This window comes from Ceratotherium simum, chromosome 6 (genome assembly GCF_057802395.1).
Source record: "Ceratotherium simum simum isolate JZ-2026a chromosome 6, ASM5780239v1, whole genome shotgun sequence".
In the NCBI taxonomy this organism is placed as follows: domain Eukaryota; kingdom Metazoa; phylum Chordata; class Mammalia; order Perissodactyla; family Rhinocerotidae; genus Ceratotherium; species Ceratotherium simum.
Genome location: NC_141905.1, coordinates 62461158 through 62478569, shown reverse-complemented (window position 1 = coordinate 62478569; position 17412 = coordinate 62461158). Strand labels below are relative to the sequence as shown.

At 39.7% G+C, this 17412-nt stretch overlaps 1 pseudogene; it reads left to right on the top strand.

Moving 5' to 3' along the window:
• The window catches only part of LOC101389360 (vacuolar-sorting protein SNF8 pseudogene), a 29405-nt pseudogene that overhangs the window by 10454 nt on the left and 1539 nt on the right, over positions 1-17412 (top strand).

The window sequence follows — 17412 nt, the reverse complement described above, 5'->3', positions numbered from 1 at the left end:
CTGGAAATGCCTTAATTTCTCCTTCATTTCTTTTCCACTAATTTTCATTTTTTCTGTTACTCTAAAAGTTCTAAGTATTTGTGTTTTAAAAATGTTAATAACTGTTCTGTGTATTACTCTATATATTTTTTCCAATTTTTTTATTGTGGTAAAATACACATAACATAAAATTTACCATCCCAACCATTTTTCAGTGTACAGTTCAATGGTATTAAGCACATTCATATTGTTATGCAACCATCACCACCATCCATCTCCAGAACTCTTTTCATCTCAGAAAACTGAAACTCTATACCCATTAAACAATAACTCCTCATTCCCTCCGCCACCTCTAGCCCCTGGCAGACACCATTCTACTTTCTTTCTCTGTGATTTTGACTACTCTAGGTACCTCAAATAAGTGGAATCACACAGTATTTGTCTTTTTGTGACCAGCTTATTTCACTTAGCATAATGTCCTCAAGGTTCATTCACGTTGTAGCATATATCAGTGTCTTTCTTTAAGGCTGAATAATATTCCATTGTGTGTGTATATATATACCACATTTTGCTTATCCATACATCTGATGATGGATACTTGGGTTGCGTCCATGTTTTAGCTATTGTGAATAATGCTTCTATGAACATGGATTTACAAACATCTCTTTGAGATCCTGATTTCAATTCTTTTGAGTGGAGTTACCCTTCATTTTGGAAGGATATTTTTGCTAGATATAGAATTCTCGGTTGACAGTTTTTTCTTTTCTTTTCTTTTCTTTTCTTTTCTTTTCTTTTCTTTTCTTTTCTTTTCTTTTGCTGGGAAAGAGTTGCCCTGAGCTAACATCTGTTGCCAATCTTCCTCTCTCTTTTTTTTTTGCCCTCCCCAAAGCCCCAGTATATACTTGTATATTCTAGTTGTAAGTCCTTCTAGTTCTTCTATGTGAGCCACTGCCACAGCATGGCTAGTGACAGATGAGTGGTGTGGTTCCGTGCCTGGGAACCGAACCCAGGCCGCTGAAGTAGAGCATGCCAGACATTAACTGCTGGGCCATCAGGGCTGGCTCAACAATTTTTTCTTTTAACATTTTAAATATGTCATCCCACTGACTTCTGGCCTCCATGGTTTCTTGTGAGAAATTTATTGTTAATCTTATTTTCTAGAGCAAAAAAAAAGAAAAAAAGAGAAAAATACTCTCCCAATCTTTATAGATTGGCTATGTATTGGTGCCAACACTTGGCCAGACAATTTACAATTATTCTACCTTAGCCTTCACTTCCTCTTTGTGCAGAGCCTTAAGGTCAGCCAGAGGTGAAAACTTAGAGTCTTCTCTGGTCTTTTCTAGCATGTGTCTAGCCCTGGGCATGCACAGGGACTTCTACATTCCCTGATATACACAGAAGCTTTTCAAAGTCCTTATTCCTCCATATATCTCCTTCCCTAGCCTCTTTCTTCCCAGGCTTTTCAGTCTATCTGCTGCTTGCCCCGTCTGTTATCCCTTCCCCAGGCAATTGTGCCTAGTATATCTCCCTTTAAATTATTTCAAGAAACATCACCTGGGAACCCACTCTAGCTCTGAGAAAGTTCTGAAACAAAGGCAATCTCCTGAGCCAATCCCAGAGGGAGCCACCAGGCAGGTTAAAACACACAATAATTCTTTAAGAATAAGGTCTATATTGTCCTCTCTGTCACCAGCAAGTCACAGTAAAATGTGGGCCACTATTCCCACAGCTGACACCAAGCTTTACAATTCTCCTTTCCATGTTCAGAAAGTCTTCTAAAATTAATCAGAAGAGAGGACAAATGGTATTTTTTCCATCACAAATACACACACACACACACACACATGCACACAGGAAATTGAAGTGAGTGGTAAAAAAATTAAAAAGAAGCAAAGGTAAAATGAGAACATTAACTGTCTCCCACTCCTACCCTCAGTTCTCTTTCCCAGAGGCAACTGCAATCACCAGTTTCTTATGTATCCTTTCAAATATCATCTACGCATAAAAAGATATGTTTGTATATATCTTCTTAAAGAGTAGCACCTTATATAATATGAAAATTATATAAAATAATAAAATATAATATAAATTATATAAATAAATAAATATAATATAAAATATATTTTTATTATATAAAAATAATAAAATATAATATTTTATATATTGCTTTTTAAATATGTCTTGGGAAGTGTACCATATTAGTACATCTAGAGCTTCCTCAGATCTTTGGATAGCTGTATACTATTTTATTATGTGGATGTGCCATGTTCCTATTACTCAACAAAAACAAAAAGAAAAGCTTGTGGGAGCTGGCCCGGTTGTGTAGTGGTTAAGCTCGTGCATGCCGCTTCAGTGGCCCAGGGTTCAGGGGTCCAGATCCCAGGCATGGATCAACTTATGGCTTATCAAGCCAAGCTGTGGCAGCGTCCCATATAAAGTAGAGCAGGATAGGCATGGATGTTAGCCCAGGGCCAATCTTCCTCAGCAAAGAGAGGAGGATTGGCAACAGATGTTAGCTCAGGGCTAATCTTTCTCACACACACACACAAAAGGAAAGCTTGTGGTTTTTTTCTTTCTGACTCTAAAGGTAGAAATTTTTGAAAACACAAAAAGCCAAAAATCACCTCAAATAGAATTACCACTACATTTTCACATATTACTTTTTAGACTTCTATGTAATCATTTTTTTTTAAAGGCTTGTTCTTTTTTTTTCATTTATTTCTTTATTTTTTTTACCCCCAAAGCCCCAGTAGATAGTTGCACATCCTTCTAGTTGCTGTATGTGGGATGTGGCCTCAGCACGGCCGGAGAAGCGGTGCGTTGGTGTGCGCCCAGGATCCAAACCCGGGCGGCTAGCAGCAGAGCGCACACACTTAACCACTAAGCCACGGGGCCAGCCCCGCAAGTAATCATTTTTAAATAAAACACTTTTTTTTTTCAGGGCAAACCACTGTCCCCAAAACTGGGGAGACAGGCAAATACAGAGGATCACAGCTTATAGGGAGAAGAATCCATTACAGTGAGGAACTGGTAGGAACACATAAACAGTAATTGACAAATTCCTGGAGGCTGAATCTGGACTAGCTTTTTTTTATTGCAGTAACATTGGTTTATAACATTGTATAAATTTCAGGTGTACATCATTATACTTCTGTTTCTGCATGGATTACATCACGTTCTCATGTTCACCACCCAAATACTAATTACAGTCCATCACCTTTCGCCCTCTTCCCTCCCCACTTCCCCTCTGTGAACCACCAATCCAATCCCTGTCTCTATGTGTTTGTTCGTTGTTGTTATTATCTACTTCTTAATGAGTGAGATCATACAGTATTTGACCTTCTCCCTCTGACTTATTTCATTTTGCATAATACTCTCAATCTCCATCCATGTTCTCACAAATGGCTGGATTTCATCATTTCTTATGGCTGAGTAGTATTCCATTGTGTATATATACCACATCTTCTTTATCCATTCATCCCTTGATGGCCACTTAGGTTACTTCCAAGTCTTGCCCAATGTGAATAACATCGCAATGAACACAGGGGTGCATGTATCTTTATGCATTGGTTTTCATGTTCTTTGGATAAATACCCAGCAGTGGAATAGCTAGATCGTACGGTAGTTCTATCCTTAATTTTTTGAGGAATCTCCATACTGTATTCCACAGTGGCTGCACCAGTTTGCACTCCTACCAGCAGTGTATGAGAGTTCCCTTCTCTCCACATCCTCTCCAACACTTGTTGTTTCCTGTCTTGTTAATTATAGCCATTCTGACGGGCGTGAGGTGATATCTCATTGTAGTTTTGATTTGCATTTCCCTGATAGTTAATGGTGTTGAACATCTTTTCATGTGCCTGTTGGCCATCTGTATATCTTCTTTGGAGAAATGTCTGTTCAGGTCTTTTGCCCATTTTTTAATTGGGTTGCTAGTTTTTTTGTTGTTGAGATGCATGAGTTCTTTATATATTTTGGAGATTAACCCCTTATCAGATGTATGGTTTGCAAATATCTTCTCCCAATTGTTAGGTTGTCTTTTCGTTTAGTTGATGGCTTCCTTTGCTGTGAAGAAGCTTTTTAGTTTGATGTAGTCCCATTTGTTTATTTTTTCTATTGTTTCTCTTGCCCCATCAGACATGGTGTTTGAAAATATGTTGCTAAGACGGATGTCAAAGAGTGTACTGCCTATGTTTTCTTCTAGAAGTTTCATAGTTTCAGGTCTTACGTTCAAGTCTTTAATCCATTTTGAGTTAATTTTTATGTATAGCGTAAGGTAATGGTCTACTTTCATTTTTTTTGCATGTGGCTATCCAGTTTTCCCAGCACCATTTGTTGAAGAGACTTTCCTTTCTCCATTGTATGTTCTTGGCTCCTTTGTCAAAGATTAGCTGTCCATAGGTGTGTGGGTTTATGGACTAGCTTGAGAGTTACAAACTCTTGAGGGCCCAGTTGTAATGCGGCCCACACACTTCCATGAGTTTACTTCCAGGACCCCTACCAGGTTCTTATGGTAAAGGTCAGAGAAAAATATCCCATGCTTCTGGCAGGAGAAATGAAAAAAATAGCTGTTTTGAAATACACTCAGAGGGAAAGCAACCATTTTGAAATATGCCCGGAACCTTCTGTCTTACATAACAAAGGTCTGTTGGTAACAAAGGGCAACTACTTTACCAGAGCCCTATCTGACCTAAGGGAAGGGCAATTGAGCAACTCCAGGCCCTTCTAGCCTTCCTGCCTCACATTAGGGGAGGAAAAAAAATAAGAAACTCTTCTGAAGGTCACAGCCCAGGAATTTAGGCCCACTAAATAAGTTGAGATTTAATAATAAGATTATGGAACACTTCCCTTCCCCCAGTACATTTCCACCACATCAACAGGGCTCCACATAATAATAGTGGATTACAACTGGGAGCTGCAAGATACAGACTCTCTTTAGAAGGAATTTCTAGGGAAACCCAAAGATAATAGGAAAGACAAAAACAAGAACAGCAGAAGAAATTGAAGCTTCTGACATCTACAACTACAGCAAGCATTAAAAACAGTCTAACTCCTAGCCGAGAAACGAACAAAAAATCTCACAGTAAAGGCCTACTTGTCTCAGTTCCTATTACCTGATACATCATGTCTGGCTTTCAACAAAAAATTACAAGGCATGCTAAAAGCCAAGAAAAACTACCATCTAAAGAGACAAAGCAAGCTTCAGAACCAGACTCAGATATGACAGATTTGGGAATTATTAGACTAGGAATTTAAAATATCTTGGATTAATATGCTAAAGGTGCTAGTGGAAAAAGTGAACAACATGTAAGAAAAGACAGATAGTGTAAGGAGAGAGATGGAAATATTAGGAAATAATCAAAAGGAAATACTAGGGCCGGCCCTGTGGCTTAGTGGTTAAGTGTGTGCGCTCCGCTGCTGGCAGCCCGGGTTCGGATCCCGGGCGTGCACCAATGCACCGCTTCTCCGGCCATGCTGAGGCCACGTCCCACATACAGCAACTAGAAGGATGTGTAACTATGACATACAACTATCTACTGGGGCTTTGGGGGAAAAATAAATAAATAAATAAAATTAAAAAAAAAAAAAGGAAATGCTAGAAATAAAAAACACTGCGACAGAAATGAAAAGTCCCTTTGATGGGTTCATCAGTTGACTGGACATGGCCAAGAAAAGATTCAGTGAGCTTGAAGATATGTCAATATTTCCAAAATGAAATTCAAAGAGAAAAAAAGAATGAAAAACAAAAGAAACAGAATATCCAAGAATTGTGGGGAAATAGCAAAAGGTGTAACATTCACATAACAAGAATACTAGGAAGAAAAAAAATGAGAGAAAGGAAAAGAAATATTTGAGGTAACAATGGCTGAGAATTTTCCAAAATTAGTGACAGAACCAAACCACAGATCCAGGAAGCTCAGAGAACACCACACAGGATAAATACCAAAAATTCAACACCTGGGCCTATCGTGTTCAAACCACAGAAAACCAAAGATAAAGAAAATCTTGAGAGAAGCCACAGGAAAAAACCCACATTACATACAGAGGAACAAAGATAAGAGTTACATTGAACTTCTCTTCAGAAACCATGCAAGCAAGAAGAAAGTGGAGTGAAATATTTTAAGTGTTGAAAGGAAAAACCCATCAACCTAGAATTCTGTATCCAGCAAAATTATCGTTTAAAAGTGAAGGAGGGGGCCGGCCCTGTGGCTTAGTGGTTAAGTGCTCACGCTCCGCTGCTGGCGGCCCGGGTCCAGATCCCGGGCGCGCACTGACGCACCGCTTGTCTGGCCATGCTGAGGCCACGTCCCACATACAGCAACTAGAAGGATATGCAACTATGACATACAACTATCTACTGGGGCTTTGGGGGAAAAATAAATAAATAAAATTATAAAAAAAAAAAGTGAAGGAGAAATAAAGACTTTCTCAGACAAAACTGAGGGAATTTGTTGTCAGTAGACCTGTTTTGCAAGAAACATTAAAAGATGTTCTTCAGAGAGAAGGAAAATGATATAGGTCAGAAACTTGAATCTACATAAAGAAAGGAAAAGCATAAGAGAAGGAATAAATGAAGATAAAATAAAATCTTTCATTCTAGTGATCTAATTGATAACTGTTCAAAGTAATAATAGCAAAAATTTATTGGGAGATTACAGACTATAGATAAGTGAAATGAATGACAATACATTCTATGGGACAGGAAGGAGGAATTTATAATACTCTTATAAGATACCTGCACTACACATGAAGTGGTATAGTGTATTCGAAAATGGACTTAGTTTAGTTGTAAATATATATTGCAAACTCTAGGGCAACCACTAAAAATTTCAGAAGCAGAGGAGAGAAAATGGAATTATATAAAATGCTCAATTAAAACCAGAGAAGACAGGGGCCAGCCCAGTGGCATAGTGGTTAAGTTCACACGCTCCACTTTGGTGGCCCAGGGTTCACAGGTTCGGATCCCAGGCGCGGACCCATGCACCGCTTATCAAGCCATGCTGTGGCAGACATCCCACATATAAAAAGTAGAAGAAGATGGGCACAGATGTTAGCCCAGGGCCAGTCTTCCTCAGCAAAAAGGGGAGGATTGGCAATGGATGTTAGCTCAGGTCTTATCTTCTTTTTTTTTGTGTGAGGAAGATCAGCCCTGAGCTAACATCCATGCTAATCCTCCTCTTTTTGCTGAGGAAGCCTGGCCCTGAGCTAACATCTATTGCCAATCCTCCTCCTTTTTTTCCCCAAAGCCCCAGTAGATAGTTGTATGTCATAGTTGCACATCCTTCTAGTTGCTGTATGTGGGACACGGCCTCAGCACGGCCAGACAAGCGGTGCGTCAGTGCGCGCCTGGGATCCGAACCCGGGCCGCCATTAGCAGAGCGTGCGCACTTAACCGCTAAGCCACGGGGCCGGCCCAGCTCAGGTCTTATCTTCCTGTCACACACACACATACACACACACAAACCCAGAGAAGACAGAAAAAAAGGAGATAAAAAAAATAACTGCAATGAATAGAAAACAGTTACAAATATGGTAGATATTAATCCAACTTTATCAATAAATTTACATGTGAATTCACATTTAATACATAAAATATATTCACATTTTAAATGTGAATCATTTAAACATATCAATTAAAAGACAGAGTGGATAAAACAAATAAGACCCACCTATATATTGTCTATAAGAAACCTACTTTAAATATATAACATAGATAGATTAAAAGTAAAGGGATGAATAAACAATCCAACTTAAAAAATGGGTAAATGACTTGAATAGACATTTCTCCAAAGAAGATATACAAATGGCCAATAAGCACATGAAAAGATGCTCAACATCATTAGTCATTAGGGAAATGCAAATCAAAACCTCAGTGAGATGCCCGGTTGGTGGGAATGTGAAGAAACTGGAACCCTTTCACAATGCAGAATGTAAATGGTACAACCGCTGTGGAAAACAGTTTGGCAGTTCCTTAAAGAGCTAAACTTTGAATTACTTTATGACCCAGCAATTCCACTCCTAGGTACATACCCAAAAGAATTGAAAGCAGGGTCTCAAAGAGATATTTGTACATCCATGTTCATAGCAGCATTGTTCACAACAGCCAAAAGGTGGAAACAACTGAAGTGTCTATCAACAGATGAACTGATAAGCAAAATGTGGTATATGTATGCAAAGGAATATTATTCAAACATAAAAAGGAATAAAGTTCTGATACATGCTACAAATGGATGAACCTTGAAAATATTATGCTTAGTGAAAGAACCAGACACAAAAGGACAAACATTGTATGATTCCACTTACATGAAATATTTAGAATAGGAAAATTCATGGAGACAGAAGTAGACTAAAGGTTACAAGGGGCTGGGGAGAGGGGGTAATGAGGAGTTATTGCTTAATGAGTACAGAATTTCTGTTTGGGGTGATGAAAAAGTTTTGGAAATAGATAGTGATGATGGTTGCACAACATTGTGAATAATTAATGCCACTGAATTGTACACTTAAAAATGGTTAAAATGGCAAAGTTTATGTCATATATATTTCACCACAATTTTTAAAACTTAATAATGTAATATACCAAAATACATTCAATTGTATGCAGGGGCCAAGGGATGTGGGGAGGGAATCGACTACAAAGAGTCATGAGTGAAATTTTTGGGGTGATAAAAATGTCTATATCATGATTGTAGTGATGGTTACACAACTGTATATGTTTGTCCAAACTCACTGCATAGTATACTTAAAACTGGTGAACTTTATTATATTTTTGTGTGTGTGTGAGGAAGATCAGCCCTGAGCTGACATCTGATGCCAATCCTCCCCCCTCTTTTTTTGTTGGCTGAGGAAGATGGGCCATGAGCTAACATCTGTGCCCATCTTCCTCCACTTTATATGGAACGCCGCCACAGCATGGCTTGACAAGCGATGCGTCGGTGCGTGCCTGGGATCCGAACCGGCGAACCCCAGGCCACCGAAGCGGAGCGCGTGCACTTAACCACTTGTGCCACTGGGCTAGCCCTGGTGAACTTTATTATATATGAACACCCACATAAGTCTGACAAAACATAAAAATATAAAAGCAATCCTCAAATTGAAAGTAAAATGAAATTAAATCAATCTAAAATGTATTGAATGGGTGGTAGAACTATACAAAGAAGGACTATCTTAGTAACTGAAATACGTTAATTTGACTATACATCCATAGCCAAATATGCTCTAAGGACAAAAAGAAACTAAAAAAAATCTCAAGTTGTTTTTAATAATTTTACTGTTGGTTATTATTGTCATTGTTGCTCTGAAACTGTACTGTGGGAGATATCAAATAATAATTATGTTGCTGTTATTGAGAACTAAGATTTTTGATATTGTTGAAAGGAGATGCTGATGTAAGATTGATCACATTAAATTCAAAAGTAATTTTGAATTGGAATTGTCAGTATGAACACATGATGTATTTTATCTTTTTTTAAAAAATTATATTTTCTAGCTCTGTCAGCCGAAAAGACCAATCCAATACCAGTGAGCATCCTTGGCACCCAGATTGTTGTTTTTAAATATCAGTTCCTGTTAAAAGTAACCTGGACTCCTTGGAGATGGCTGATTCTGGGGCAGGTCTGGGGCAGGAATTGTAGAAAATGAACCTAAAATATCTTATCATATCAGGAAGCAGAAAAGTTAACAAAGATAACTGGTGTATCAAAAGGACTCAGGAGCCAATCTAAATTAACTCACACTGGCCAAAAGTTGTATCATTTGAGCATCAATAAGAGTAATAGCTGCAGCGGATTGAAAGTAAATCTGTTTATTCATAATGATACTATAAAACACATTTTATTGGTCACTTTTGAAGGATGGTAGGGAATCAACTCATTATTTTGAAAACTGGTAAAGAAAAAAGAATCAACATTTGTTATGCTTTTCCTATACAAACTGAATATCTCAGGGTAACTGAATAGGTGTTAAGAGAAAGTTTCTCCTTATAGAGGTATTCTAACTAACAAACACAGTAGAAATGATAGAAAGTAAAACAGTAGAAATTAAAACATCACCAATTGGCAACCCCTAATTAATTAATGGATCTAGGAAAAGCTCATCAATAGTTGATAACATTGCAAAAAAAGAGACAAGGAAATTATGTTCCCTCCGATAGAAGCATGCAACATCATTTATTTATTTATTTATTTATTTATTTTTTTTTTTCCCCCCAAAGCCCCAGTAGATAGTTGTATGTCATAGCTGCACATCCTTCTAGTTGCTGTAGGTGGGACACGGCCTCAGCATGGCCGGAGAAGCGGTGCGTCAGTGCGCGCCCAGGATCCGAACCCTGGCCACCAGCAGCGGAGTGCGAGCACTTAACCGCTAAGCCACGGGCCGGCCCATGCAACATCATTTATAACGTAGTCTGTTGGTTTTTTTTTTTTCAGTGAGGAAGATCAGCCCTGAGCTAACAGCCATGCTAATCCTCCTCTTTTTGCTGAGGAAGACCGGCTCTGAGCCAACATCTATTGCCAATCCTCCTCCTTTCCCCCCCACCCAAAGCCCCAGTAGATAGTTGTATGTCATAGTTGCACATCCTTCTAGTTGCTGTATGTGGGACGCGGCCTCAGCATGGCCGGAGAAGTGGTGCGTTGGTGCGCGCTCAGGATCCGAACCCACGCCGCCAGTAGCGGAGCACGCACACTTAACCGCTAAGCCACAGGGCCGGCCCTAAAGTAGTCTTGCTTTAAAATATAAAACCCTGGGCCGGCCCTGTGGCTTGGTGGTTAAGTGCGCGCGCTGCGATGCTCGTGGCCCGGGTTCGGGACCCGGGTGCGCATCGAGGCACCACTTCTCCGTTCACCCTGAGGCCGAGTCCCGCATACAGCAACTAGAAGGATGTGCAGCTACGACATACAAATATCCACTGGGGCTTTGGGGGAAAAAATAAAATAAATAAAATCTTTAAAATATAAAACCCTCAAATCTGAATCTGATCAAGCCTTTAGATGTAACTATCAGTTTAAAGCAAATACAAGGGAAAGAGAAACATGTTAAATGATTCCATGGGGATGTGATCAGCAAAATCTATACTGTGGGAGATTCAGCAAGACAAAGGACTGAAGACGCACATACCTACACATGCACAGATATATTGTTTATGTTATTTTTAACCCTACAGAATTTTTAAATTTTATGTGGTGAAATATAACAGTACTTTTCTTTATTGCTTTTGCATTTTACTTCTTGCTTAGGAATGTCATGCCTATCCCAAATTTACTTAAAAATCATGTATAGTTCTTCTAATATATTAATACTTCTAGTATTTCCTGAATTTATATTTGTAAATGGAATGGAGTAGGACTCCATTAATTTTTTAAATAAATAGTCAAGTCCCATCATCATATATTAACTCATTCTAATTTTAAAACGCCACCTTTGGGCCGGCCCCGTGGCTTAGCGGTTAAGTGCACGTGCTCCGCTGCTGGCGGCCCAGGGTCGGATCCGGGCGCGCACCGACGCACCACTTCTCCCGCCATGCTGAGGCCGCGTCCCACATACAGCAACTAGAAGGATGTGCAGCTATGACATACAACTATCTACTGGGGCTTTGGGGGAAAAATAAATAAATAAAATTAAAAAATAAATAAATAAATAAAATGCCACCTTTATCATAAACTAAATATCCATAGCCACATGAACCTTTTTCTAGACTCTCTGTATGATTTATCTGGGATGTTTTTGTGTGACACTAAACTGTTTATTTTTTTTTCCCTTTTTCTCCCCAAAGCCCTAGTAGATAGTTGTACGTCATAGTTGCACATCCTTCTAGTTGCTGTATGTGGGACGCCGCCTCAGCATGGCCGGAGAAGCAGTGCGTCGGTGCGGGCCCAGGATCCGAACCCTGGCCGCCAGTAGCAGAGCACGCACACTTAACCACTAAGCCACGGGGCCGGCCTCTAAACTATGTTTAAATTACTATCACTTTAGAGGTAGTTTTGATATCTAGTAGGACCCATTCTCCTTTATTGTTCCTTTGCAAAATTGTCTTGGCTCTCCTTACAAATTTTACCTGCCAGATAAACTTTAGAATCAGTCCCATTCCATATAATATGCAATTTAGTTTTTCTCCCAGCTTATTATTTTAAAAAAGTTTTTAATTTAAAGAAAAATGGAAAGAATAGTAAAATGAACATCCATATACTCTTTATCCAGATTCACCAATTGTTAACATTTTCTACATTTGATTTATTGCTCTTTTTGTCCAGCATTTACATTCCAGCTGTTAAAAAGAATAAGGCAAACTAGAACTCCAATACATTGTAGATGAGATTGCAAAATGGTATGGACACTTGGGAAACAGTTTGGCAGTTAAATAAATATACTTTACTTTATGACCCATCAATTCTACTCTTAAGTATTTACCTAAGAACAGATGTGAATATATGCCCACACAAAGACCAATACGCAAATAGCATTATTTATAAGAAGCACAAAGTGGAACAAACCAAATATTTATCGACAGGTAATTGAATAAACAATTTCTATGCAATACTACTCTGCACTAAAAAGAAATGAGATATTGATATGTGCAACAACATGGATGAATCTCAAAAACATTATGCTAAGTGAAAGAAGTCAAAAGAACACATATTGTATGATGCCATTTATATGAAATTCTAGCAAAAGCAAAACTACAGTGGCAGAAAGCAGGTCAGTGGTTGCATAGAGCTAGGTGTTAGGTGAGGGGCCTGATTGGAATGGAGAAAGAGGGAACTTTTTAGGATGATGGAAACATTTTATATATTAATTGTGGTGATGGTTACATGACTATATACAATTGCCAAAATTTATTAAACTGTACAGTTAAAATGGATGAATCTTATTTTATGAAAATCACACCAAATTTACAAATAAATTTGGAGGGAAGCTGAAAAGATAAAGGAAGAATTAGGCAACTCGGTAAGAACTGATTTGAAAAGCTCCCCAAGATATATTGTTATGGCTAGTATTTGTACAAGGAAAAAATGTGTGTGTCTATAATTGCATAGAGTATCTGTTGAAGTCTAAGGAAGAAATTGGTAAGATGGATGTCTGTGGGGAGGTGAAATGGGTGACTGGGAGAAGTAGTGGGCCTTTTTACTTTTTTGGAATTTTTTCTGGGTGCACATAATACCTAATTAAGAAATAAATATGGGCTGGCCCCGTGGCTTAGCGGTTAAGTGCGCGCGCTCCACTGCTGGTGGCCTGGGTTCAGATCCCAGGCGCTCACTGACGCACCACTTCTCCGGCCATGCTGAGGCCGCGTCCCACATACAGCAACTAGAAGGATGTGCGGCTATGACATAAAACTCTCTGCCGGGGCTTTGGGGGAAAAATAAATAAATAAAATTATAAAAAAAAAAAAGAAAGAAAGAAAGAACTAAAATAAAATAAAACAAGTATAAAAATAAACTGAATTTAGACTCAGAATTTTAAAGAGAGAAATGTGACCATGTTTTAGACTCAAGTTTGGTGAAGTGGGTCATACCAGTTACATGAACATAGTGGGTTTTTTTAATATAATAATAACAACAACTAAAATTTACTGAGTTTTGCCAGGTGCCAGGCATTGGCTAAGAACTTAATAAGAACAACTTGAGGCATACAGAAGTTAAGCAATGTCTCTGAAATCATACATCTAGCTGGAAGCTGTGAATGTCTGAAGGATGCCTGGATCCTTGGAGCATGAAAGGGAGTAAGATGAAGTGGATAAGTGCTTCTTGTGGGAATAAAGTAAGTGTGACAAGAAAAAGAGTTTACTGTACTGGGCACACCCACTCAAGGGGCCTTGGTCTGAAAGGCTGAACTGAAACACCTAGCAGGTTCCAGAGGACAGGTCCAGGGGCCCAAGACCTAAAGATCATGTTGTAGGAGTTACACCCCAGAGTTCTCTGTGTTGAATGAAAGTGAAATAAGCCAGGCAGACATTAAGGGTTTCCAGTCTGACCCAGCAAGACCTGAAGTGTGTGGGTAACACCTCCATCTCAGATGCTCTGCCACCTAGCAGGGATGTGGGTTTGAAAGGGCCGGAGAAAGGCATTCAGGGAAAAGAGGGAAAGTGAGGAAATAGTTGGGAGGTATAAATGATGTAGGGTCTGTGATGAGAAACCTCCCCCATTTTGTCCTGTATATGGCTTCAGGCATGGAACAGGCACAGGAGGACAGCTGCTGGATGTAACAGGGTGTTGCTTCATTAACCCTGAGGCCTGAATATCTCCACGATCTGCTGTTCCCATTTATCTCCAGATCACCTGGGTGGGAGGCTGAGCCATTGCAAGCCAGTGTCTGGATCCTAACACTTCACCCAATTGTTTAGACTTTTTCCCAGGATCATTTCCAAGAACCTCTATTTCCACTGCTTCCTTAGGACACCCCACTTTTCTGATTCCTCTGTGGAAAACAACCAACCCCCTCCAATTTCTCTCCTGCAGATCTGAAAGCTTGGAGAAGAGTCAATTCTGTCCCCAAGGCAGGGAGATAGATGGATCAGTGCATTGAGTAGCTGGTTCCAACCATTTTGGAACCTGAGTCTATAGCTAGACTATAATTAGTTGGTATGAGTCTGAATCTTGAGTTTTTTTCTAGACTGTGTGTCCTGTCTCCCCCAAGTTATGAGAACTTTTCTGACAGCCAGGGGCCATGTCTGTCACACCATCCAATCTATCGAAGGTTCAAGGCTCTACCTCCAAATATATCTATTGCTCTCCACACTACACCCACCCTGATCTAAGGCAGGAAACTGATAGCACACTCAAATTGGGTAATTCTAGGGAAATTTAATAAAAGAATTGTTAAACTAATAAACTGGTATAAGAAAATACAAATGCACTAGTGGTGGCCACTATACTCCCAGAAGGAATGAGGGAATGGAGCCATCACTATAATACAGAGACAGAGAGAGCTTTGTGGAGAGGGCTGCCTGACAGGAGCTGTGACCTTTCACCAGGGAATATAGATGCCCAAAGCAACCCTCCAGACTAGGAGCTGGGAGAATACCTTGATCTCACTCTCCTTGCACCCTCTAATCTCTTGCCAGTGCTCTGCATTGGTCAGTGCTCCACATTGGTCAAATTTAACCAGAAGCCAGAGGGCGTAGGAGCTAGTTAATCAGTCCACACAGGTCAGCTTCTTGAAGCACAGAGCAGGATAGAGAAGGAAAGAGTGGACCTGGAAGGGTAAACGGAACATCGTCTTTAACCTGGATTCCTGCAGTAACCTTAACCTATAGTCCGATTTATTTATTTATTTTTTTGTGTGAGGAAGATCAGCCCTGAGCTAACATCCATGCTAATCCTCCTCCTTTTCCTGAGCAAGACTGGCTCTGAGCTAACATCTATTGCCAATCCTCCTCCTTTATTTTTTCCCCAAAGCCCCAGTAGATAGTTGTACATCATAGTTGCACATCCTACTAGTTGCTGTATGTGGGACGTGGCCTCAGCATGGCTGGAGAAGTGGTGCATCGGTGCATGCCCGGGATCCGAACCCAGGCCGCCAGTAGTGGAGCGCACGTACTTAACCGCTAAGCCACGGGGCCGGCCCAATATAGTCTGATTTCTTTACAGCTACCAAAGTAGTCTTTTATTTAACTGTGATGAAATATACCTAACATAAAATTTGGATTTTGACTATTTTTAAGTGTACAATTCAGTGGCATTAACTACATTCACAATGTTCTGCAACCATCACCACTATCGATTTCCAAAACTTTTTTCATAACTCCAAACAGAAACTCTGTATCCATTAAGCAACAATTTCCCATTCCTCCCACCTCCAATCTACTTTCCATCTCTGTGAATTTGCTTATCCTAGATATTTCATACTAGTGGAATCATGCAATATTTATCTGTTTATATCTGTCTTTTTTTTTCACTTAGTGTAATGCTTATGAGATTCATCCATGTTACAGCATGTATCAGAACTTCATTCCTGGGGCCAGCCCCACGGCTTAGCGGTTAAGTGTGCATGCTCCGCTGCTGGCGGCCCGGGTTCGGATCCCAGGCGCGCACCGACGCACCGCTTCTCTGGCCATGCTGAAGCTGCATCCCACATACAGCAACTAGAAGGATGTGCAGCTACGACATACAACTATCTACTGGGGCTTTGGGGGGAAAAATAAATAAAAAGAACTTCATTCCTTTGTATGGCTAACTAATATTCCATTATACGCATGTACCACATTTTGTTTATCCATTCATCTGTTGACGGACACTGGTTGTTTCCACCTTTTGGCTATTGTGTATAATGCTGCAATGAATATTATCATACAAGTATTTGTTTGAATTCCTATTTTCAATTCTTTTCGGTATATACATAAGAGTGAAATTTCTGGGTCACATAATAATTCTGTTTAACTTTTTCAGGAACCCAAATGTAGTCTTTTAATTTTATTTATTTATTTATTTTTCCCCCCAAAGCCCCAGTAGATAGCTGTACATCACAGTTGCACATCCTTCTAGTTGCTGTACGTGGGACGCCGCCTCAGCATGGCCAGAGAAGCGGTGCGTCAGTGCACGCCCGGGATCCAAACCCAGGCCGCCAGTAGCAGAGCGCGCGCACTTAACCGCTAAGCCACGGGGCCGGCCCCTGGTCTTTTAAAAATATAAATTGATGATGTCATTCCCTTCCTTAAAACCCTGTCATGCTTCCCAATTTCAAAACTTATTATAAAGTTACAGTAATCAAGACAGTGTAGTACTGGCCTAAGGATAGACATATATCACTGGAATAGAATTGAGAGGCAGACATAAACCCATACATTTATGGGCAATTATTTCAGATAAGAGTCCAAAGACAATTCAATGGGAAAAGAATAGTCTTTTCAACAAATAGTGCTGGAACATCTGCATATTCACACTCAAAAGAATGAAATTTGACCCCTTACTTACACTTATGCACACAAAAAATTAACTCAGAATGGATTGTAGGCCTAAATGTAAGAGCTAAAAGCATAAAACTCTTAGAAGAAAACACAGGAGTAAATCTTTGTGACTGTGGGTTAGGTAAACCTTCTTAGATATGACACAAAAAGCACAAGCAACCAAAGAAAAAAATAGATAAATCAGACTTCATCAAATTAAAAACTTTTGTGCTTTGAAGAACACCATCAAGAAAGTAAAAAGACAATCCACGGACTACGATAAAATATTTGCAAATCATATATTTGATAAGGGATTTGTAACAAGAATATATAAAGAACTCTTACCACTCAACAATAAAAAACAATCCAGTATGGGCCAGCCCAATGGCATAGCGGTTAAGTTCACGCACTCCACTTCGGCGGCCGGGGGTTCGCTGGTTCGGATCCTGGGCGCGGACCTACTCACCGCTCATCAAGCCATGCTGAGGCGGCGTTCCACATAGAAGAGCTACAACTCTACGACTATGAGATACAACTATGTACTGGGGCTTTGGGGAGAG